The sequence below is a fragment of the Pleurodeles waltl genome, chromosome 1_2 (genome assembly GCF_031143425.1).
Source record: "Pleurodeles waltl isolate 20211129_DDA chromosome 1_2, aPleWal1.hap1.20221129, whole genome shotgun sequence".
Lineage (NCBI taxonomy): Eukaryota > Metazoa > Chordata > Amphibia > Caudata > Salamandridae > Pleurodeles > Pleurodeles waltl.
The window spans coordinates 790,115,928-790,141,707 of NC_090437.1; positions in this window are offsets into that span (position 1 = coordinate 790,115,928).

The window sequence follows — 25,780 nt, forward strand, 5'->3', positions numbered from 1 at the left end:
AATGGCCTTTAGAGGCTTGGGTGGAGGGCTGTGTGGGTGGCCTCCCGATTTTGTAAAGCTTCAGCCCCAGGTGTGGACTTCCCAGGGCCTTCTGAGATTCAGGGAGTGGGGCCCCCCCTTTTAACATATGCCCTGGGTGAAGGGGTCCCCAGGGACTAAAGAAGCTTGGGGAGGTGGACTGTGTGGCCCTTCTCCCTTTACTTAAATTAGTGGCACTGAGACAGTAGGTCCCCAAGCCTAACAAGTCTCAAGGAGGTGGACCATGTGCCCCCCTCCACTTAAAATAAATAAGGCCCTGGGGGATGGGGTCCCCAGGGCCTGATGAGGCTCAGGGGGGGAGGCCACTTGGATCCTCTCCGTTTAAAGTATATATGTCCCAGGGTGATAGGGTTCTTTGGCCCATATTAGGTTTGGGGAGGGGGCCCCGCAGCCCTCTTCCCTTTCACAAAAAGGCCCTTGGGGATGGGGTCCACTGGGCCATAATAGGTTCAGGGAGGGGGCTAGTTGGCCCACCTCCCTTATAAAGACAAAAGGCTCTGGGGGATAAGATCCACAGGGCTAGGCCCTGTTGCCAACCATCGGCCCCACAAGGCCAAAGGCTGTGTGCAATGTGAGGTTAGTTGTCTTTGGGGGGTTGCACACAAGGTCTGGCCACAGGCCAGGCCCTGCAGCTAATCCCTCGGTGTGCAAGGCCTTTGAACAGGCACAGCAGGAATGGATTTACATAGGGTAATTAAATATTACTTTACTTTAAAAAACTCTAGCAATTCACTCAAGGTTAAAATAACGTTGTAGTTAGTTGCGATAAAAAGTTCCTTTTTTGTTTAAGGAGAACCTTAAAAATTCTCTGAAGAAAACACAGGTTAAAGTAACATTATATTTCAGGGAGTGGGGACCCCCCCTTTAACATATGCCCTGGGTGAAGGGGTACCCAGGGACTGAAGAAGCTTGGGGAGGTGGACTGTGTGGCCCTTCTCCCTTTACTTAAATCAGTGGCACTGAGACAGTAGGTCCCCAAGCCTAACAAGTCTCAAGGAGGTGGACCATGTGCCCCCCTCCACTTAAAATAAATAAAGCCCTGGGGGATGGGGTCCCCAGGGCCTGATGAGGCTCAGGGGGGGAGGCCACTTGGATCCTCTCCGTTGAAAGTATATATGTCCCAGGGTGATAGGGTTCTTTGGCCCATATTAGGTTTGGGGAGGGGGCCCCGCAGCCCTCTTCCCCTTCACAAAAAGGCCCTTGGGGATGGGGTCCACTGGGTCATAATAGGTTCAAGGAGGGGGCTAGTTGGCCCACCTCCCTTATAAAGACAAAAGGCTCTGGGGGATAAGATCCACAGGGCTAGGCCCTGTTGCCAACCATCGGCCCCACAAGGCCAAAGGCTGTGTGCAATGTGAGGTTAGTTGTCTTTGGGGGGTTGCACACAAGGTCTGGCCACAGGCCAGGCCCTGCAGCTAATCCCTCGGTGTGCAAGGCCTTTGAACAGGCACAGCAGGAATGGATTTACATAGGGTAATTAAATATTACTTTACTTTAAAAAACTCCAGCAATTCACTCAAGGTTAAAATAACGTTGTAGTTAGTTGCGATAAAAAGTTCCTTTTTTGTTTAAAGAGAACCTTAAAAATTCTCTGAAGAAAACACAGGTTAAAGTAACATTATATTTAAGTGAATTTGTCAGTGATAATATTGACATTTGAACTAAAAAACACAGAAATTCACCATTTATACTTGTGCCCCAGTCATGCACTGCTTATGTCCTCACATATCACATCACTCATGACATGTTCTATGACATAATTTATGACATCACTGATGACATCTCAAATTATATAATTGATGACATCATCCAAGTACCCATTGCTCTATAAACTGGTTTTTCATTAGAGCTATGACAGTAAGTGCAAAGTAGTTCAGAATAATATGAAGCGTCTCTACTCCTATCATACATACAAGTCCCATAGGTAAAGCAAGCTTGTGTTATTTGTAACTTTGACCAATACCATACACTTCCTGGGTAGCCGAGTTAATGTTGACTATGAACCATAGATGAAAGTGTTTCTTGTCATGGACACGCTGTTCAATCTGTATACAACTAAGTTCCTCCAGATTCCCAAGCTCTGTATCCTAACTAATGCCCTACTATGGATTGTCTTTACCTGCATCAACATCAAACCCATGACAGTAACAGAGCTTTACAGATAACCCATCTACTAGAGCAAAACAGGCACATGTATATAGATTAGTACTTGGAGCACAAACTCTTCTATGTTAAGTAGAAATTGTCAAGTTGAGATAAGTCGGTCTAATAACTCAAGGATGTTTACAATACCTAGTATATAGTATGTAGAATCTGTGCCCTGCTTGAAAGCTTTTCTGCAGTACCAAAATCCTTGTGTAGAACATAATAAACACAAGTCGACTTTTACCTGCACACAGAGTTACTTTTCAGTACAAAGATTTATAATGTGCTCAATACCTCTATACACCTATGGTGCATTAGGGGTACTTTTGTTATGCAAATGCTTATAATGATTAGCTGGACACAGGCTGTACAGAATTAGGTAGAAAAGTAATGAGGTACTTACCCACTGTTGGACCTGGCCCTTTTTGCACAGTCACTCCCAAACTTTTTGCTTCTTTCCTCCTATTTTTTCGGACCAGTTTTTGTTGGCTCTAGGACTCTGGGCACTTTACCACTGCTAACCGGTGCTAAAGTGAATATGCTCTCTGTCTAAATTGTATTGGTGATTGGTTTATCCATGATTGGCATATTTGATTCACTAGTAAGTCCCAAGTAAAGTGCACTAGAGGTGCCCAGGGCCTGTAAATCAATTGCTACTAGTGGGCCTGCAGCACTGATTGTGCCACCCACATGAGTAGTCCTGTAAACATGGCTCAGACCTGCCACTGCAGTGTTTGTGTATATAGTCTTGCAACGCCAATTTGACCTGGCAAGTGTACCCAATTGCCAGGCCCAAACCTTCCCCTAAGGTAGGCTCTAGGTAGCTCAATGAGCAGGATGCAGTGTATGTTAAAGGTAGGACATGTACTGATGTGTTTTACATGTCCTGACAGTGATTGCGAGTCCCCTTTCTGCAAGCCTTTGATTGACGGTCTCACTGTCATGCAAAGGTCGGTTGATAGGGGCAATCTGGGGCCCCGTAGGGACCCCTGCACTGTCCATGCACATGGAATGGGCAGTGCAGGGCCCCCCATGTACAGCCCTGTCCGTATTTCACTGTATAAATTACAGGCAATGAAATGCGTGAAGGTGCTGTCGATTACGAGCCGGCGTCAATGTTGTGGTGAGTTTTCTGCTGGGCCGGGGGGCAGAAACACTCTTTTGGCCCGCTGGCCCAGCAGAAAACTCCTAATATGGCAGCCAGCATACCACTAGCACTGGCAGTATCCTGGCTGCAGCAGCTTTGGTGGTCTTCTAAGAAGCCCGCCAAAGTTGTAATGAGACCGATTGTGATAATAGACAGTGATTGATTCTAGCAAAAAGAAATACAGAATACAGATGAAGCTGAAACAAGTCCACATGCCATACACTTACATTTAAAGGCTCCCATAGATGTTATGAATGTAATTAACTCTCAAAAGTCAGGGTTTCCCCACAGCTGGAGGTAATCAGAGGCCAAATCAAAGGCCACAATATGAGGCTGGCAGTAATCACACCGCCAGCCTTGCCATGGCGGTATTACTGCCAGGGACCCGGCGGTACAGACCACCACATCACAAGTTGTGGAGTTGTTAATTCAAAAGACCGAGGTGGAGTTGTAACAAGATCTCGAGACAAGAGGATATAGGCTTAACTGAATCCTCATCCATTAATGTCATTAATTTTTCTAAAATTGAGCTAACTACAGGAGCCAAAAGTTTGTTGTCGAGAGGACTTAATTTCTGCCCTAAATCATTTGGAGACCCATGTAAATCCAAGATTGACCTTTTCAAGTTTGTTCGTAAACTTAAGCTTTTAAAATATTTTCCTCTACATCCAGTGGAGAGTGCTACATCCAATCAGGTTACATCTCCCTTGAATACTCTATCCATTGAAGAGGTACATGACACAGCACTGATCTTATCTCTAGCCGAAAGAGATCAAGATCCAGAGACCTTATCAAAGCTGCTACAAAACTTGGATATAGATTCTCATATCAGCACTCCAAGTGGCCTCAAGAAAAAATCATGTTGGACACCAAGATCTTGGAGTCTTAATTGTTTCGACAGATTCTTTGAATTGGCCTGCCAAGACTACGATAAATACCTTGCCAAGAATAATTATAAACATTTCACAAACAATTTAAATTCAGAGGAACTAGACGCACTCAAAGCACTCAAACAAGAAAAGGATATTATTATCAAACAGGCAGATAAAGGAAGGAATGTGGTTCTCATGAATAGGAGTGATTATGATAATGAGATTTCTTCACAATTGCAGGACATAACATGCTATGAGGCAATTCAGGGCAATCCAATTCACAGGCTGGCCCATGAAATCAACAGCAAGCTACGTGCCTGGGTGGACAAAGGATTACTTAATAGGGATGAGTACTTGTATTTGAAAGTAGATCAACCTAGATATCCATGCCTGTACACTTTACCCAAGGTACATAAGGGCCTGCCTTTTCCACCTGGTAGACCAATTGTCTCAGGTATTCTAGGTCCTACAGAAAGACTTTCAGAATTTGTGGACTGCTTTCTGCAACCCATAGTTTATAATCTACCCTCATTTATAAAAGATACCACACATATTCTGAGTTTATTGAATGATGTTGAATGGGAAGACAATATGCTATTAGTGACATTAGATGTGGTCTCCTTATACACCTGTATTAATCATGAGTTAGGACAAGAAGCCGTTAGGTTCTTCCTCAATAAAAGATCAGCCAGTCTCTGGGCACACACGGAGATGCTACTTGAAATGACGAATATTATTCTTACCAACAACTATTTCCTATTTAGCAATGTTTGGTTCCTACAAAAGCAAGGTGTAGCCATGGGTTCAAAGTTCTCCCCCTCCTATGCAAATCTTTTCATGGGATGGTTTGAACACAATTGGATATGGGGCCCTTTATCTGTTCAATGGCAAACTTATATCCTGTTCTGGGGACGCTACATAGATGATTGTTTTTTACTATGGACTGGTGGAGAACAAAAATTAGTTGAATTCTGTAGTTTTTTAAACTCTAATACCATGAATATCAAATTCACATATCAGTTTAGTGCAGTTAGCATTGAATTTTTGGATGTGGAGATTTTTGTTGCGGGGGGCAAAATCCAGAGTAAACTTTTTCGTAAGACAACAGCTTGTAACTCCATCTTACATGCTAGCAGCTCACATCCTAGACACCAAATAGCTTCCATTCCTTTTGCGGAAATGGTGAGAGCAAGGCGCAATTGTAGCCGAGATGAGGATTTCTGGCACCAGATAGAAGATATGGGTAAAAGATTTGTTACACATGGCTGCTCGAAGAAGTTGATTAAGAGAGCAAAATCTAGAGCATTACTTCTCACAAGAGGCGACATCTTGAAAACCAAAGAATGCCAACCGGTTGCAGACGGCTCAAATAGGATAAGATTCATAACTGATTATAATGATGCATCTTTGATCCTTGAGAGATTCATGAGGAAACACTGGAAAATGTTGCTACAGGATGAGTCTACCAGAGATATATTACCTGTTAGAGTTTCAACTACTTACAGGCGGGGCAGGAATTTAAAGCGTATTCTATGCCCTAGTTTCTCCACCAGCCCCACTATCAAAACATGGCTTTCCACAAAACTGACTGTTTTTTTCAAGTGTGGTTGCTGTGGGGTATGCCGTTGGGCATGCCACAACATTAGTGAATTTTGTGAGGGTGGCAAACAATTCAATATCAACACATTGATTAATTGCAATACTACTCATGTAGTTTATATTATACGTTGTAAATGTCTCAAGATTTACGTAGGAAGTACAATACGCCAACTCAAAATTAGAATTGGAGAACACGTTCGAGCACTCAAGAATAACGATGTGAGATATCCCTTGGTAGCACATATGGCTGATTGTGTTTCGCAAACTACACATAGAAGCTTTATATTTTTTGGAATAGAACATATCCCTAAGGATCCGAGGGGTGGCAACAGAGAATTAGCATTGCGTAAGAAAGAAGCTCTCTGGATCATGAGACTTAGGGCCGTCGAATTAGGCCTTAATTCTGACAGGGAATTAGAGTTCTTTTTGGGGGATTGACATGTTCTGCTCTCACTAAATAGTACTATCACTAAATGGTGTTTTTTGATGTCCTGCAATTCTATTATTGATTGTAAAGTTTCTTATTCAATACAAGTGTGAATTGTGTAACATTGATTGTTGCATGCTCAACAGTACTTTGGTGTTTTGATATTTGTATTTTGTCCTGTTATATTTCTAGTGGCATGCAAATCCATTCCACACCTAGGATGGATTTTTATCTGTTAACCATGAGACAAAATTCTCCTATCGGCCACTTTCAAAATACGCATAGTTCTCTATGTGGAAGTCTAGATCTTCATTCTCTTATAATTATTTATCAAGACATTTAAACTTCTTCCAGCTCTCATTGACAACTGATTTTTGGGTTCCATGTTCCAGCGTAATCGTGGTCCCTCACCTGCTCACCTGATACAAGATTGTGTTTTCCAGTTTCTAGTGGTGTTTACTAACTTTTGGTGTTGTGAATTCATGTGAATTGAGGAGACTCCACCGTTTCACGTTGCCCCATAGTGTCTAATTAGGTTCGTTGGGCGTGTTGAATATTTAACCCCTTCTTCCGTCCTTCTTGTAGTTGACAATTGCTCTTTCACTGGCTTCGGATTAGTCCTTTTTTTATTTTGCGGTTTCTTCGTTGTGACGCTGGTCCCGGAAGTGTATTTACTTCCTGGTTTGATCACTGACTAACGAGGAGACACGCACTCGCGTTGTGGCTGTCCCGTACCGATAACGCTATGCATACGGCCAGACTTACGGCATCGTCTTTACTTTAAAGGTAAGTTTCTGAAACGTGGGATATATCGTTTCTCTTGAGTGACTGTGTATGTCATTAGTGAGTGATAGCACGTTATTTACGTGTTATTTAGACTCCCTTTTTTTTCTCTCTGACTTCGTTTCAGCTAAATCAAACAGACGGGTTTACTTTATCTCCTTATTGATTTTGGACAAAGGTATCTTTCTTGTGCTTTGATTGTAATTTTCAATGTGACGATAATTCATTGGGAGTTTTTATGGCATATTTGGAGGCAGACAAATTTTAACAGGTCGTTTGGCCTTTTTCCATCTCTTCCTTTTTTTGTTCTTGATCTTAGATCGCAATAACCATGACCACTATTGCAAATAACAGCTGGCTTACATGAAATTTCAGAGATTGGTCCAATTAAAAGGTAATTATTGAGTTTCGTTTTTTCCTTCCTTCCTACATTTCAGTAGGAAGTTTGGTTTTTTGGCAGCGCGTAGGGTGATTTATTTCTGGAGACTGGAGGCTTTGAGGGGTCACATTTGATGCCTATTGATTGAGAACTAGCATATCACCGTTATGGGTTTTTGCTAGATGAGCACTTGGACAAAATCACTGTAGCGTTGTGCATGCATCACATATTTCCTTCTGCACTTACTATTCTGGCTTTGGCTATGGCAGAGACACTGGTGTTTCTGGGTTCCCCTATCACATTTTAGTGATGATTTTGGAGCATTTTGGTTCTTATTATTTGCTGTTTTGTGTTTATGAATTATAGCCCTGAAGAAGTCGTTTGGGATTTTAAAAGGAGACTTCCCTGACGAAACACGTGTTGGCAGAGGATTTTTTCACCAATCTGCAATAATTGTATCAAAATTATAATTTCAGGCAGAGAATTTGTCATTAATCTGCAACAACTGTATTTAAACATTGGCAGAGGATTTTTTCACCAATCTGCAATAATTGTATCAAAATTATAATTTCAGGCAGAGAATTTGTCATTAATCTGCAAACAACTGTATTTAAACATTAAAAATGATTTCAATATATTTTGTTGTAATTTTCGATTGTTATTCAACTTCATTTTTTGTATATGATGAAGCCATTTCGTTAACACTATGGTGGGTTTAATGTCTAACTTGCTGTTCTAAACCTTTGTGTAATTTGGATTATGTATTGTTGAACATTTGTAAATAATTGTCATTATTGAGAGAGTTGCCACGCATTGTGTTTTCTAAGTTGTGGAGTTTGGCAGAAACCAAACCTCCACAACACCACCTACCCAGCCAGTTTGGTCCCACCACCCAGGCCGGCGGTGAACACCTCCAACATGGCAACAGGCCACCAGGCTTTCTGTGGCGGTCACCCAGCCATGAAAACCCTGGCGGAAACACACCTGGCGACAGTAATCCCCATTCTTGTCTCCGGCACAAGCACCTCCACACATCCACACACATGCAGACACGCCCCCACACTTACAAACACCCCCACCCCTTCATGCACGCATGCATTCACATACACACCCCTTGGAATATATTCACACAAACAACCCCACTCACTCTCATACATACAGACACACACCCTCACTCACTCGCATACATGCAGACACACCCCCCCATTCACGTGCATATACATGCACACAAACATTCACATTCTGTCACATACACACATTCACCCCCTCCCCCCCTCCGTATACTCGCACTCATACTACACCCCTCCGCATACTCGCACTCACACACTCACAAATGCAAACACGCACACACAGACAACACCCCTGCACCGCATATACGCACCCACAAAAACTCCCCAACCGTACACATCAATTTACACACCCGCACTCACACATACAAACCCCCTCATCTGAACACTTGCACACAGACACCCCCACTCACTTGTTCACAAACATGCACTCATACACCTCCATTCGAAGACACACACACGCACACACCACACACATGCACCCAACACTCCCCACCCACTCTTTTGGACAATCACTTACCTTCTTCGTCGAGGAGGTCGTCCGGGAGGGGATGGGTCCTGGGGGTCTTTCATCGCCTGCACCACCACGCCAGCAAGACTCCGCCATGCCCTAATAGCAATATGGAGGGCGGAGTCTTGCTGCTGTGGCGGTGCTGGTGATGCAGCCATCTTTTCGGAGTTAAACTTCTGCCCATAATTGGGGGGAAGTTCTCCAATGACTCCTAATATGGCAGTCAGCAGACCACCAACATTGGCGGTCTGCTGGCTGCAGTGGCTTCAGCAGTCTTTTAAAAAGACCACCGAAGTCAAAATGAGGGACTGTTAGAAATGGGGTCTTTGGTTGGCATTCAGGTTACCCCCTTTCCAAGCAAGGACCCTCACTCTAGTCAGGGTAAGTCACACACAATCCAAATTATCCTGTGTCCACCCTCTGGTAGCTTCGCACTGAGCAGTCAGGGTTAACTCAGAAGGCAATGTGTAAATTATTTGTGCAATAAATCATGCAATAACACAGAAAAGCACCACAAAAATACATCACACAGTGTTTAGAAAAATATATAATATTTATCTGATAAGATGCAGGTCACAATGATTAAAATGCAATAACTATATGATGAAATTATCACTGTAAAATTATATAAAGTGTCTTTAGTCTCTTAAATCAATAAATGTCTCTTGCAAGCTCAAAGTACCTGGATTGCGTTCAAAATCTCCACAAAGAACCGCAGAGGAGTAGATGCATGGAAATCAGGGAGGTGTGCGTCGATTTCTCAGGCCGCACATGGCGATGCGTTGTTTTGTTTCCATGCAGGGACAGCTGTGCGTCGATTTCTGGCACTCGGTCGTGGATCCTCTTCAGGTTACGGGGTTTTCGGACACCCCGGGGATGATGCGTGTATTTCTGTCACTGACAGGATGAAGTCACAGGGGCTGCGTCGATCTGGTGGGAGTTGCATGGAAATTTCTACCGCACAACAGGCGCTGCGTTGAGTCCTTTCTGGAAGTCGGGCTGCGTTGTTCCGTCTCGGTTGTGCATTGATCCAGTGGGCTGTGCGACAAATTTCCGGTCACTACGCTGCCGCTGCATCGATTTCCTCGTTGCAAAGTCAGGCTGCGTTTTCCGGTTCGGGGTGTGGGTTTTTCAGCGCGATGCAGGCTGTGAGTCGTTTCTGGCAGGCTGTGCGTCCATTTTCACAGCACAAGGAATCCTTCTTGTAGAGATTAAGGGGGTCATTCTGACCCTGGCGGTCACCGACCGCCAGGGCCAACGACCGCGGAAGCACCGCCAACAGGCTGGCGGTGCTTCCTGGGCCATTCTGACCGCGGCGGTAAAGCCGCGGTCAGAAAAGGGGAACCGGCGGTTTCCCGCTGGTTTTCCCCTGGCCCAGGGAATCCTCCATGGCGGCGCTGCTTGCAGCGCCGCCATGGGGATTCCGACCCCCTTCCCACAACCCTGTTCCTGGCGGTTGTTACCGCCAGGAACAGGATGGCGGGAACGGGTGTTGTGGGGCCCCTGGGGGCCCCTGCACTGCCCATGCCACTGGCATGGGCAGTGCAGGGGCCCCCTAACAGGGCCCCATAATGATTTTCAGTGTCTGCTTTGCATACACTGAAAATCGCGACGGGTGCCACTGCACCCGTCGCACCCCAACAACTCCACCGGCTCCATTCGGAGCCGGCTTCATCGTTGCTGGGTCTTTCCCTTTGGGCCGGCGGGCGGCCTTTTGGCGGTCGCCCGCCGGCCCAGCGGAAAAGCCAGAATGGCCGCCGCGGTCTTTTAACCTCGGTGCGGTCATTCAGCGGTTCCCGCAAGGCGGGCGGCTACCGCCGCCCTTCGCGGTTGGAATGACCTCCTAAGTCTTTTTGGTCCTGAGACTTCAGGGAAAAGGAGGCAAGCTCTATCCATGCCCTTGGAGAGCACTTCTTCACCACAGCCAGAGAGCAGCGAGGCAGCAGGGCAACAGCAAGGCAGCAGTTCTTCATAGAAAGCAGTCAGGTGAGTCCTTTGGTCAGCCAGGCAGCTCATCTTTGCAGGTTGCAGGTTCAGGTTCTCTTCTCCAGGAAGTGTCTGAGTTGGTAGGGGCAGAGGCCCTGTTCAAATACCCAAATGTATCATTGAAGTGGGGGAGACTTCAAAGAGTGGCTTAGAAGTATACAAGGTCCCCTTTCATTTCAATCCTGTCTGCCAGGGTCCCAGTAACGAGTGTGGCAGTCCTTTGTGTGAGAGCAGTCTACAGTCCTTTGACATGCAAGTGTCAGGCCCTCCACCATCCCACCCCAGGAAGACCCATTCCAAATGCAGATGTGTGCAAGTGAGGCTGAGTATCCTATGTTTGGGGTGTGGCTGAGTAAATGCACAAGGGAGCTGTCAACTGAACCCAGCACAACATGGATTGTAAGGCACAGAATGAATTCAGTGCAGAGAAATGTTCCCTTTCTAAAAGTGGCATTTCTAAAATAGAAATATTAAATTCAACTTCACCAGTCAACAGGATTTTGTATCACCATTCTGGCCATACTAAATATGACCTCCTTACTCCCCTCAGTTAAGCAGCTACCACTCAAACAGTATATGAGGGTAGCACCAATGTTAGCCTATCAAGGGAGCAGGCCTCACAGCAGTGTAACAACTAATTTAGGAGTTTTACACTACCAGGACTTGTAAACAACACAGGTACATGCCCTGCCTTTTGCCTACACAGCACCATGCCCTATGGGTTACCTATGGCAAACCTTAGGGGTGACTTATATGTAGAAAAAGGGGAGTTTTAGGCTTGGCAAGCACTTTTAAATGCCAAGTCGAATTGGCAGTGAAACTGCACACACAGGCCTTGCAATGGCAGGCCTGAGACAAGGATTAGGGAGCTACTTAAGTTGGTTGCACAATCAATGCTACAGGCCCACTAGTAGCATTTAATCTAAAGGCCCTGGGCACATATAGTACACTTTACTAGGAACTTATAAGTAAAGTAAATAATCCAATTGGGTAGGATCCAATGTTATCATGTTTAAAGGGAGAGAGCATATGCACTTTAGCACTGGTTAGCAGTGGTAAAGTGTGCAGAGTCTTAAAACCAGCAAATACAGAATCTAAAAAGTGGAGGGAGGCAGGCAAAACGTTAGGGAGTGACCACCCTAAGGCTGTCAGGTCTAACATGTGTTCCCCCCAGCTGAAAGTGGAGAGAGCCACCCTACCTCCTGGGAGCTCTCATTGCTAAGGCGGATGTATCTGGACAGACCATCAACGTTGGCGTGGTCAATCCCCGGGTGATGCTCCACCATAAAGTCTATCCCCTGCAGGGAAATGGACCACCTCAAGAGTTTAAGATTCTCACCCCTCATCTGCATTTGCCATCTGAGGGGCCTGTGGTCTGTCTTAACCCGGAAGTGAGTCCCAAACAGGTATGGTCTCAGCTTCTTCAGTGCTGAGACCACAGCAAATGCTTCTCTCTCAATAGCACTCCACCTCTGTTTCTGTGGTAATAGTGTCTGGCTAATAAAGGCTACTGGTTGGTCTAGGCCCTCCTCATTTAGCTGTGCTAGAACATCCCCTATGCCATGCTCTGAAGCGTCTGTCTGCACAATAGATTACTGGGAATAGTCAGGGGCCTTGAGAACGGGGGCCGTGCACATCTCTTCCTTCAGGGAGTCAAAGGCTTTTTGACAAGCCTTTGTTCAATTCACCAACCTAGGCTTCTTTTTGGAAGTAAGTTCTGTCAAGGGTGTCACCATGGATCCATAGCCCTTGACAAACCTACGGTATTATCCAGTGAGGCTTAAGAAGGCTCTCACTTCTGTCTGTGTTCTAGGTGATTTCCAGGCCTCAATAGTTTCAATCTTGGCCTGGAGTGGCTGCACCTTGCCACCACCTACTAGGTGTCCCAAGTACACCACAGAATCCTGCCCAATCTTGCACTTACTAGACTTGATGGTCAGGCCTGACTGTTGCAGATCCTGAAGCACCTCCTTGAGGTGGAGCAGGTGTTCCTCCTAGCTGGAACTATAGATGGCTATGTCATCTAGGTAGACTGAGCAGAAGATATCCTTGCCTACTAGGACCCCGTTGACCAACCGTTGGAAAGTAGAGGGCATTTTTCAACCCAAAGGGCATCACCGGGAATTGGTAATGGCCCTCAGGTATGGCAAATACAGATCTATCTTTAGCCCCCTCAGTCAAGGCGATCTGCCAGTATCCTAATCAAGATCAAAAGTACTGAGGAAATTGGTAGCGCCTAGTATATCTACGAGCTCATCAGCTCGGGGGATGGGGTGAGCGTCTTTCCGTGTGACTGAGTTGAGACCCCGGTAGTCCACACAGAACCGGAGTTCTGGCCCGGCTCCAGGTGCAGCAGCCTTGGGTACCAGCACCACAGGGCTGGCCCAGGGACTGCTGAACTTCTCAATAATCCCTAGGGCCAGCATCTTGGCAACTTCCTCCTTGATGCTGACCTTCAACTTATCTGACAACCTGTACATTTTGTTCTTTAAAGGGGGACTGTCTCCCATGTCAATATCGCGGACACACAAGTGGGTGAGTCCAGGAGTAAGGGAAAACAGGGAAGAGAACTGCTCCAAACACTTGTAGCAGTCTCCTCTCCGATCTAGAGTCAGGGAGTCAGAGAGCTTGACACCCTCCACTGACCCATCACCTTCTTTGGCAGAAAGAAGGTCAGGGAGAGGTTCACTGTCCTCTTCCATGCCCTCATCTGTCACAAGGAGCATACTGACCTCAGACCTCTCAAAATGAGGCTTGAGTCGGTTGTGGTGGAGAACCCTTAGAGGGTGTCTAGGGCTTTTGAGGTCCACTAGGTAAGTGGCCTCCCCCTTCCGTTCCTTTATCTCAAATGGGCCAGCCAAGCGGTCCTGGTGAGCTCTAGACGCTACTTGCTCCATTACCCAAACCTTGTCTCCAGGTGAGAATTCAACCAGATTGGCCTTCCGGTCATACCACTCCTTCATCACCTCTTGACTGGCCTCAATGTTACTTTTGGCCTGCTTCCAGAATCATTGGGTTTGGTTGCAGAGGGCCAGCATGTAACTGACCCCATCCTGGCGAGGTGTCTTGGGAGCTTTCTCCCTGCCTTCTTCCACTATGCTTAGTTCCCTGACAGGGTGACCATAGAGAAGCTCAAAGGGGCTGAATCTCACACCTTTCTGGGGCACCTCCCTGTGAGCAAAGAGAAGGCATGGCAAGAGGACGTCCAAATTATGCCTCGTGGCCTCAGGCAGGCCGGTGATCATGCCTTTGAGGGTCTTGTTGAATCTCTCAACACGCCCATTGGATTGAGGATGATAAGAGTTGGAAAACTGGTAGGTCACCCCACACTCATCCCACATGGACTTCATGTACGCTGACATGAAGTCTGTGCCTATGTCAGACAAAACCTCCTTTGGGAACCACACACAGGTAAATATTCCCATCAGGGCTATGGTCACCACCGGTGCAGTCATTGTTCTCAGAGGGATTGCCTCTGGATAGTGGGTGGCATGGTCCACCAAAACCAGGATAAACCTGTTGCCCAAGGCAGTTTTGGGGTCTTCGGGACCAATGACGTCAATGACCACCCTTTCAAAGGGGGTGACAACAACGGGGAGTGGGATCAGGAGGGCCTTAAGCCCTTTCCCTGTCTTCCCACTAGCCTGGAAGGTGGGGCAGGCCCTGCAGAAACTATCTGAGGCTACCCGCATTCTAGGCCAATGGAAGTGGGTGACAAGCCTGGCAAAGGTCTTGTCTTGGCCCAAATTTCAGGCCAGGGGGATGTCGTGAGCCAGAGCCAGTGGAAGAACAGGTAACATTGGAGGACCTCCAGCACACATGCTGCCCCAATGGGCGGTTTATTAGGCTCACTGTAAAGGAGATCATTCTCCCAGTAGATGTGGTGATCGCCAGAGGCTTCACCAGCTGCTTGGGCTGCGGCCTGTCGCCTCAGACCCTCAAGGGTAGGGCATTCTTTCTGAGCCTTGCAGATTTCTGCCCTGGTTGGCCCACCCTCTACTTGCCAGCCAGCAAGTTCAGGCAGGTTGCCCAGGTCAGCAATATCCTCTCCAGTTGGCTCAGAGGCCTCCTCCTCTGGGACCTCTTCCACCACCATGGGAATATCTGAGGTGGGTTTCCCACGCCCCTTGTCCTTCCTCTGTGCAGCTGTCTGGGCCATTGTTCCAGGCTCCAGACTCCCTTGACTCCCTTCCCGAGCAGCCATAGACCGTGTGGTCATGCAGACCCACTCAGGCAACCCTGACATCTCCAGGTGGGATCTGAGCTCTACCTCTTTCCAGGCACTATGCTCAAGATCATTGCCTAACAGACAATCTACAGGCATGGCAGGAGTCACAGCTACTTTTAGAGTACCAGAAACCCCCCCACTAAAAGGGAACCAGAGCCACTGATAGGTGACTCTCACAATTGTCAGCGACTATGACCTAGTGGAATGTATTAGGGACTATCTGCTCTGCTGACACCAGCTGACCCTTGACAGTAGTCTGGCTCCTATGTCATGCAGAGCCTTCACCCTTTGCCCGTCAATGGTGACCCATTGCCTATAATTGGAACTATTGGCAGGCATGTGGGCTTTCGAGCACTATCTCCTTATCTCCCAGGGATACTATGGACACCTCTATCTGCCCCCTAAAGCTAACTGGGAGTGTCTCTACCCGAGCACTACATGAACCATCTCAGGTGTCTGCCCTCCAGTGGTAGGCTGTGCTCTCTTGGAACACTGGGAGTCACCCTTAGAGTGTCCATGCTGGTAGCACTCTAAGCATTTGGGGATGAACTTCCCTATCTTCTTATTGAAGAACCCTGGTTTCTTCCCAAACTTAGATGAGGAATGGTTACCACTCCCCCCCCCCTTGGGAATTGTTTTGGGGGCCTTTTGAGAGTTCCTTATCTTTAAGTTTTTCTCCTCCCTCTTTCTTATGTTGGGAACCCTGACTACCTTTGTGGGTGTCCCCCATATACCTTTTTGGACAATCTGGTGCTAACCCAGAGGTCCACCTCCTCAGCAAGCTTCCTAGGATCAGTCAGTTTACTGTCTACTAAGTGCTGGCACAACTTTGTAAAACAAAAACAGAGTATATGCTCTCTCAGAATCAAATCATAAGATCCTTTGTATTCATTCACTTTTCTGCCCCACACCCATCCATTCAGTGCCTTATTGGAGAAATCAAAATAGTCTACCCAAGTCTGTGTGGAAAGTTTGGTGCTGTCCCTAAACCTCTGATGGTATTTTTCAGGGGTCAGCCCAAACTTGGCCAGTAAAGCGGCTTTCATGGATGCATAGACATTCTGATCATGTGGAACAAATGTAAGGAGTGTGTCCCTCCCCACTACTGGTACATGAAAACACAACCCCTCCTTCCCCCATTGCTCCTCACAGGTCCCATACAACTTAGTGCAACTTCATAGGCACCCAACAACTTATCAATGTCATCTCCCACCACATAACTTAAACAACATTTTTGGGTATATGAACCTTTCTCTGCTCAACAGGTCCTGCATGTATGCTGCCACCATCACTGCTGGACTCAGACTGTCTTGCCTTAATATCCAGCTCCTTGCGACTCAGTTCCTGAGCCAACAAAAGTTTCTTCTCAGACAAGGCTGTCTCATCCTCAGCTTGTTTGGCTGCTCTTTCAGCTTTTCTTTCCTCTGCTTCCATGTTTCACTTTGCCAACTGTAACTGAAACTCTAATTCCTCTCTCCTTTCCTCAGTGGTCAGGCCACAGTCAGAGACACTGCTCCCTGGTTTGGCAGGGAGCACAATTACAGGGGTAACATCCTCCACTGAGGGGCAATCCTCCGAACCCTCTATCTCCTCCTCTGACTGGGCTTCTGCCCAGGCCCTCAGTGCTATTCGAAATTCCTCCTTTCTGGAGGCACCTTAAGTGGGTACTCCCATATCTTTGCAGAACCCTTTCAGCTGCTTAACAGTGTAGGTCTCCAGCATGGTGTAGGAAAGTACCATCTTCCTTGGCATGTTACCCCATTTTTACCTGTATGTCAGTATGTTTTTACCTGTCTCACTGGGATCCTGCTGGTCAGGACCCCAGTACTCATAGTTTATAGCCTAATGTGTGTGTCTGTATAGTGCTTGACTGTGTCACTGAGGCTCTGCTAATCATAACCTCAGTGTTTATGCCCTCTCTGCTTTTAAATTTGTCACTGTCGGCTAGTGACTTCATTTTCCAATTTCAATTGGCACATTGGACCCCCCGTATATGTCCCTAGCATATTTTACCTAGGTACCCAGGCCATTGGGGTTCAAAGAGATCCATATGGGCTGCAGCATTTCTTTTTCTACCCATAAGGAGCACAGACAAACCCTTACACAGGACTGCCATTGCAGCCTGCGTGAAATAGTGCACACACTATTTGACAGCCATTTTCACTGCATTTAAGTAACTTATAAGTCACCTATATGTCTAACATTCACTTGCTGAAGGTTAGGTGCAAAGTCACTAAGTGTGAGGGCATCCTTGCACTAGCAAAGGTGCCTCCACATAGTTCAGGGCCATTTCCCAGGAGTTTGTGAGTGTGGGGATGCCATTACATGCATGCACCGCATATTGGTCAATACCTATATGTAGCGTCACAATGGTAACTCCGAATATGGCCATGTAACATGTCTAAGAACATGGAATTGTCCCCCCATTCCAAATTTGGTATTGGGGAGCCAATTCCATGCATCCTGGGGGCTCCACCATGGACCCCCAGTACTGCCAAACCAGCTCTCTGAGGCTTGCACTGCAGCTACAGCTGCTACCACCTCACAGACATGGTTCTGCCCTCCTGGGGTCTGAGCAGCCCAGTCCCAGGAAGGCAGAACAAAGCATTTCCTCTGAGAACAGGGTGTTACACCCTCTCCCTTTGGAAATAGGTGTTACAGGCTGGGAAGGGGTAGACTCCCCCAGCCTCTGGAAATGCTTTGAATGGCACAGATGGTGCCCTCCTTGCACAAACCAGCCTACACCGGTTCAGGGACCCCTTGCCCCCTGCTGTGGCGTGAAACTGGACAAAGGGAAGTGACCACTCCCCTGTCCATCACCACCCCAGTGCTGGTGTCCCAGACTTCAGCCATCTTGCTTTGCAAGGTGTGGGGGACACTCTGGAGGGCTCTGAGTAGCCAGTGCCAGCAGGTGACATCAGAGACCGCTCCTGATAGGTCCATACCTGATAAGGTAGCCAGTCCCCCTCTCAGGGCTATTTAGGGTCTCCCCCGTGGGTTCCCTTCAGATTCTGCTTGCAAGTTTCCTTCAGGAATCCTCTGCAACTACTTCATCATCCTCTGATCACAGATCAACCGCAGCCTGCTCCAGGAACCACTGTAACTGCAACAAAGTATCCACAAGGGATACTTTTCTTCTGCAACCTTAGCTCCAAGTCAGCAACTGCAACTGTTTCTACAGTGTGCACGCTCTGGGGACTCCCTGTCTTCATCCTGCACCAGAAGGACCGGAGAAATCTCCTGTGGGGTGACGGAGTCACTCCCCTGCTCCAGCCGGAAGCTTCCAAGATGACGACCGGTACCCTTGGACTCCTCTCACAGCAACACGAATGCTCCGAAGGACACAGAGGGTGGACTTCATCCACATAGACTGTCCTGAGGTCCTGCTGACGCAATTTGGAGGAGGTAAGACCTTGCTTTCCCAGAGAGCAACGGCACCCCTGTGTACTGCATCTTCTTCACCTCATGAGCACTATTTGCAAGATTCCTTCATGCACATCCTGGCCCAGATCCCCAGCACTCCATCCTGTGACGCGCAACTTGCTGAGTTGTTCTCCGGCGGCGTGGGACCTTCCTTTGTTGTGCTGCATTAACCGTGTTTTGCACCTCCTTTGTCCCTGCGTCCTGGGACTCCTGGGGGGGCTGGCTGGCATCCTGAAGGCTCTCTAAAGTTCTGAGACACCCCTCTTCCTCCTCACACAGAGTTGAGGCCCCCAGGTCCCTCCTGGGTCCATCCAGCGCCATTTTGATGCAAAACGCACTTTTTTCGTAACCAAGGCTTGTTGGCGACTTCCCACACTAAATCACGTCTGCAACCATCTTCACATCGTGGGACATCCTTTGCATCATGCAGGAACATGCTGGCATCTTCCTAGGGTCCATTCCTGCAGTCTTTGACTAACCAGGGACTCTTCTTTTGCACCCTCTTCTGGGTTGGCAGGAGCTCCTGCCCTTCCTGGAACTTATTTTGACTTCTGGACTTGGTCCCCTTCCTTTGCATGTCTTCAGGTCCAGGAATCCAGCAGTTGTTGTTCACAGACTTGGTTGGTTGGTGCAAAATCCCAATCACGAGGTGTAGTGTGTCCTAAGGAAACCTGCACCTTTATTTTTGGTTACACTGAGCATTGTCTTTACTTGTGTATAAGTACTGTGTAACTATAAGTGGTATTGCATGAGCTTTGCATGTCTCCTAGTTCAGCCTAAGCTGCTCTGCTATAGCTACCTCTATTAGCCTAAGCTGCTATAACACTACTACATTTCACTAATAAGGGATAACTGGACTTGGTATAAGGTGAAAGTACCCAAGGTACCCAGTACAAACCAGGCCAGCCTCCTTCACATGGCTAGATCAAAATCTTAATTTCTTACTTAAGACCCAGCCAGAGACATGTTGAGTGAGGATTTTAGTTAAACTACGTCAGGTAGAAAAATGAAATTGCAGAAAAAGATAAAAAATCAAGTTGACCTTCAGCTATGGGTAGGTAGTGAACACTTAGCTATTGTATGTCACTGCACAAATACAAGTCCTTCCCCACCACTGCCAGCAATGTTAGTTCTTAAAGTCTGTAGTTTTGGGTGCTCTTATTATACCTATTTTGGCCTTTGAAGTAGGCTTACTTCAAAGGAAAGTCTCACTTGTTTGTGAAATCCTGCCTAGCTCATGCTAGGCCCCAGGCACAGACCAAGGGGTTGGAGTCTGCATTGTGTGAGGGCAGGCACAACCCTTTCAGGTGCAAATGACCACTCCCCCTCTCCCTCCTACCACAGATGGCTCATCAGACTATGCAGGCTACAACCCAGCCCCCTTTGTGTCACTGTCTGGAGAGAAGTGCAAACAGCTCAACTGTCAGACTAACCCAGACAGGGAATCCACAAACAGGCAGAGTCACAAAAATGGTTCAAGCAAGGAAATGCCCACTTTCTAAAAGTGTCATTTTCAAACACATAGGGGGTTATTCTAACTTTGGAGGAGTGTTAATCCGTCCCAAAAGTGACGGTAAAGTGACGGATATACCACCAGCCGTATTACGAGTTCCATAGGATATAATGGACTCGTAATACGGCTGGTGGTAAATCCGTCACTTTTGGGACGGATTAACACCACCTCCAAAGTTAGAATAACCCCCATAATCTTAAAATCAACTTTACGAAAAGATGTATTTTTAAATTGTGAGTTCAGAGGTCCCAAACACCACATATCTATCTGCTCCCAAAGGGAATCTATGCTTTAATTATGTTTAAAGGCAGCCCCCAGGTTAACCTATGAGAGAGATAGGCCTTGCAACAGTGAAAACCGAATGTGGCAGTATTTCACTGTAAGGACATATAAAACACATTAGTATATGTCCTACCTTAACCATACACTGCACCCCGCCCATGGGGCTACTTAGGGCCTACCTTAGGGTTGCGTCTTATATGAAGGAAAAGGGAAGTGTTAGGCCTGGCAAGTTGGGACACTTGCCAAGTGGAATTTACAGTTTAAAAACTGCACACACAGACACTGCAGTGGCAGGTCTGAGACATGATTACAGGGCTACTTATGTGGGTGGCACATCCAGTGCTGCACGCCCACTAGTAGCATTTGATTTACAAGCCCTGAGCACCTCTAGTGCACTTTACTAGGGACTTACCAGTAAATCAAATATGCCAATCATGGATAAACTAATCAACAGTACAATCTACACAGAGAGCATGTGCACTTTAGCACTGGTTAGTGGTAAAGTGCCCAGAGTTCTAAAGCCAACAAAAACAGGTCAGGGAAAATAGGAGGAAGGAGGCAAAAAGATTGGGAATGACCCTGTAAAAAAAAGCCAGGTCCAACAATTGGGATTGAGATATATCCCTAAGTCCTTCTGTACTGGCCAGCCTAATATATTATCCTCTCTCTCAGATACAAATATCTTGAAGACAGTTAACCTATTTTTATATTCAGTCTTCCCCGAGGAGAAACCCTTTATTTTTATAGGTTGCCCCCCACATCCTCAAGGTTGTACATCCATTTTATTGAGTTTCTTGTTCACATCAAACATTTCTCTGAAATTATTATCTGAAATAATAGTCAACCTTGAACAAGAGTCAAACATGGCTTCTACTTCTCTGACCTCAATCATTATTTTCGGCCTCATTTAGGTGTTGGTGGAGGGAATATCCAGTCACAAACATGCTGGATATCCTTCCGACGTACTACGATCCCTACAGGATATAATAGGATAGTAATTTGGCGGATGGCATATCTATCACCTTTGAGAAGAAGCATTTCCTTCTGACAAGACCTTTATCAGGCCCTTTGCCTTTAGGATTTCCTGTGTTATTGTTACTCATTTGTTTAACGACCTGATTACACATTTCTTTGACTGCTTTAAATGTTTTTCTTTTAGTATTTTGTAACTCCTACAAAATGCCATATAGTGACCTTTCTTCCCACATCTGTACCATGTGGTTTTTACTGCAGGATATTCCTCAAAGTATGCTGTGTGCCCTTCTTGATCACACCAATAACACTTTCCTTTGAACTTTATTCATTGCATTTGATTAGATCTGATATGAGAACTCTAGATGCTGATTTAGTGGGGTGTTCACCCTCCTCAAGCCACTGCCACAATGCTTGCCAAGGTGAACAACAAAAATAACTAAATTAACCTATGCTTAACCCTCTGGTTGCTTGGCACAGAAGCAGTGAGGCTTAACTTAGAGAAAATGTGCAAAGTATTTATGCAGCACACAAACAGGGTAATGTGAATAAATACACAAACAATCACACCACTTTGCAAAAATAAATTACATTTTAATAAAATATGTGACAGCAAAACAAAAATCCAATTAGTAGAACAGGAGTTCTGACTTTTTAAAGTTTAAGGTAAAAATTAGTGCATGAAACATCAAAGAGCCAACCACAGACATCTAGTCACGCAAGACTGGGTCAAAGTAAAAAATATGGCTGACTTTGATGGAGTAGAGATGGATAAAAATAGTGTATTCGGCCTGATCAGTGCTTACCTTCGGACATAGAAGAAATTTTGGGAAAAATATTCCGAGAAGGTTCAGCGGGGCAAGGCTGCAGGCAGAGTCCTTGGAAGTGTAGTCGATTGGAAGCCACAGGATGAAGTTGCAGTGAAGATTTCTATGTTCGGACTAATGATCAAGGTTTGCTGCTGCAGAGAAGAAAACATTGGGAAATGCTGTGATGTCACGCAGACCTGCTATATACTATGGGCATATAGATGAGCAGGCTGGTCCAAATCTCCTTCGGTTTTCACAATAGTTTTGGTCAAAAATGTTCATTGACCCAAGTTTTGGTTTTTGGCTACCTGGTCACCTTAAGCACTACCACAAAGGGCCAGGACTGAAGGGGCTTACTTGTGGGGTTATGATTCACTCGGGCTAGGACCAGGTGTGAGTTCAAGATAGTTTGAGCCTTTTCTGTCCCGGAGACTATGATCAGGAGGCCAGCCAACTAGCACTCAGCGTCACTTTGATAGCCCTGAATTCAGCAGCAGAAAAGGACTAAAAAATCATGGCATGCATCTGAGGGAACAGTCCAAGCTCCAGGCAGCAAAGCAGTCCTTCTAAGTACAGAAACATAGCCTTGTGGAATTCACAGAAGGCTGTAGAAGAAGGCGGATCTCTAAGAGTCCTTCCACAGTTCCAGAAATGAACTGAAGAGTGGGTTTGAGGTTCTAATTTTCATATCTGGTGTCTTCTTTGAAGTTGGACAAGTATCTAGAGAATTCCTTTTGAAGTGTTTAACATTTCCTGCTTCCTCTGCCCTGGCTTCAAGCTGGCTGTATGAACATTGGTTGGGTGACAAGTCATGTGTGTGAAGGCAGAACACAGTGTATTCAATTGCAATATTCAATTGCAAAAAGGGCTGTTCCCAGCTTTGCCCCCCATCTTGCCAGTGATGACCCCTGCAGGCACACCTGGTACATGTTTGACCTTTTAATGACAATGCACCCTGCCCTATGGGCTACCTTGGGCCTATCTTAGGGTGATGTATATGCAATAAAAGTGAAGTTTAAGGCTTGGCAAGGAGGCTATATTGCCAAGTCAAATATGGCAGTTTAAAACATTTAATTACAATGCACCATGCCCTATGCGCTACCATGGCCGTACCTTAAGGGTGACGTAAATGGAATAAAACTGGAGTTTATGGCTTTGAAAGGGAGTTATATTGCCAAGTCAAACTGGCAGTTTAAAACTGCACTCAGGCTGCCATGGCAGACCTGGGACGATTTTCAATGGTCTACTTAAGTGGGTGGCACAATAAATGCTGCAGGCCCCTTCTAGCTTTTACTTTTCAGGTCCTGGTTATATGGTATACAATTTTACAAGGAATTAATAAGAAAATTAAATATGCAGATCAGGTGTAAGCCAATTTTACTATGTTTAAGGAAGAGACAAAAACACTTTAACTCTTTAATACTGGTTAGCAGTGGTAAATGACACAGAGTACTGGAGCCTACAAAAACACATTTCAACAAAAAGTAGAGGGTAAATGTGAAAGATCTGGAGGAAGACCACCCTAAGACTGACAGGTCTAACATGAACTTATTTCTTCAACAACACTTACGATATGTTTTTCCTCAGCATCTTTAGACCCTGCATCTCTTTTTGTTTCTTTGACACATATAAACATGTGCTCCACTGAACTTATATGCAGCAGTAGGCTTGCAAATCGCTGAAACAAAATCTACAACCCATTCTCCCTCCCTCTGTGACCTTTTAGCAAAACAATACTACTCTAATATGAATGAACACATAACATTATTAAGTGCTCAGTTAGTTGAAACCTTTACACTAAAATTCAAATAGAGCCACAATTTACCCATCAAAAATAGGACCTCTAAAATAGCCTCCAGTTCTTAGAATGCAGAGAGCTCCTGCTCTGGTACTGAGAGGCCATCACTTGCATACTAATTAAAAAATTAGATCACCGCTGGGCAAACACCGAGTCATAAAGTGCACATATGTCAAGAAAGTGTAAATACCATTTAGTGCTGTGGTGTTGTTGTTATAGCACCCTGGCAGGGAGCAGAGGCCTATGTCTTTTGTTCTTGAGTAGTTGTATCAGGCTGGGCATGCTCCTCTCCCTCCAGATAGCTCACCATTTGGGCTATTACTTTTTGATTGGCTCCATGTGCGGACCACCAGATGCACCCATAGCAGGTGCAGAAGCCTACGACGATACCTCAGGGCCCTGTTGAATAGGCAGAACATGTGGGGCACAGTTTTGGATGCTAACCCGCAGAGCCGGCAGGGCTCATCTTTTGTCAGCCGGCGCCATGGGCTCTCGTGTCTGCCCACTGGGAAGACCCCCAGACGATAAAGCAAGTACTTCCTTTTAAGGTCTTCTCCCAGGTAAGGCTGAGGGGCTAGGTTATTGTAGCTTTTGATAACTAGCCAGACATGGTGCCTTTTCTTGAAGGTTGCCTTATCTTTAATTAGTGACAGATGTTTTGTTGCTTTTTGGGTTAATGATTTAAATAGCTTGTGGTTGAGCGCCGATGGCCATAACCTCTCGATGTCAAGCTGCATTATTCAGGTGTCAAGATAATTTTTTGCTGGGGAACAGGGCTTCAATGTTATTTCCTCCTATATATTATAGTTTATAGTGTTCCTGGCCACACTTCTCATTCTGTGGAAAAAGTTGATATAAACTGCACTCCTTACTAGAGATGGGTTGAGTAGACCGAACTCCAGCCTCACCTGTGCAGGAGATGTGTAACTTAGAAGCCTGTACATTTGTCTGTGTATACTCACTATGGTATCATCCAGGACCTTGGAGTCTCTGCCACGAAGTGCAACACTTCCATAGGCTAACATAGGAACCACCTTAGCTCTTGCAACTTCTAACAGTGAACTAAGCTTATATTTATTTAATTTGGTTGACATTGTCCAGAGCTCCCCCTTTGTGTCTTATTTCTTCTTTGTGTTTGAGAAAGGAGACATAACAGTCATCCAAGCAGCTGTTTCTTCCAGCTTGCTCCAACTTAATCCCGAGGTTGCGCCCACCCGCCCCCCAGGATCCCTTACCTAGGATCATGATTTTGGTCTTTTTATGGTTAATTTGCAGGCCATTGTTAAGAAAGTAATCTTTCATGGCTTTTAAGAGACGTTGTATGCCTACCCTTGTTCTGCTGATTAGTACGACATCGTCCACATATAGGAGATTTGACAGTTGCTTCATCCCCAGTTGTGGAACATGGAAGTTTATGGAAGAGACTGCTGTTGAGAAATCGGCCATGAAGAGGTTGAATAAAGTGGGGGTCAAGACCCAGCCCTGTTTTAGGTCACTGGTCATTGGGATCCTCCTGGATATATTTGATCCATTGCCCAGTTTGACCCTAACCCATGTACTGGTGTACAGGTTCTCAATGGCTTTCAAAAGCTGCAGTGCAATTTGCCAGCTCCGTTTTCCCCAGAGCCTACTTTGATTGATGCTGTCAAATGATGCTTTGAAGTCAATAAAGCAGAGATCGAGTGGAACATTTGCAGCTATTGAGAAATTGACTTTGAGAGATAGAGCCATAGGGGGTCATTCTGACCCTGGCGGTCACCGACCACCAGGGCCAACGACCACAGAAGCACCGCCAACAGG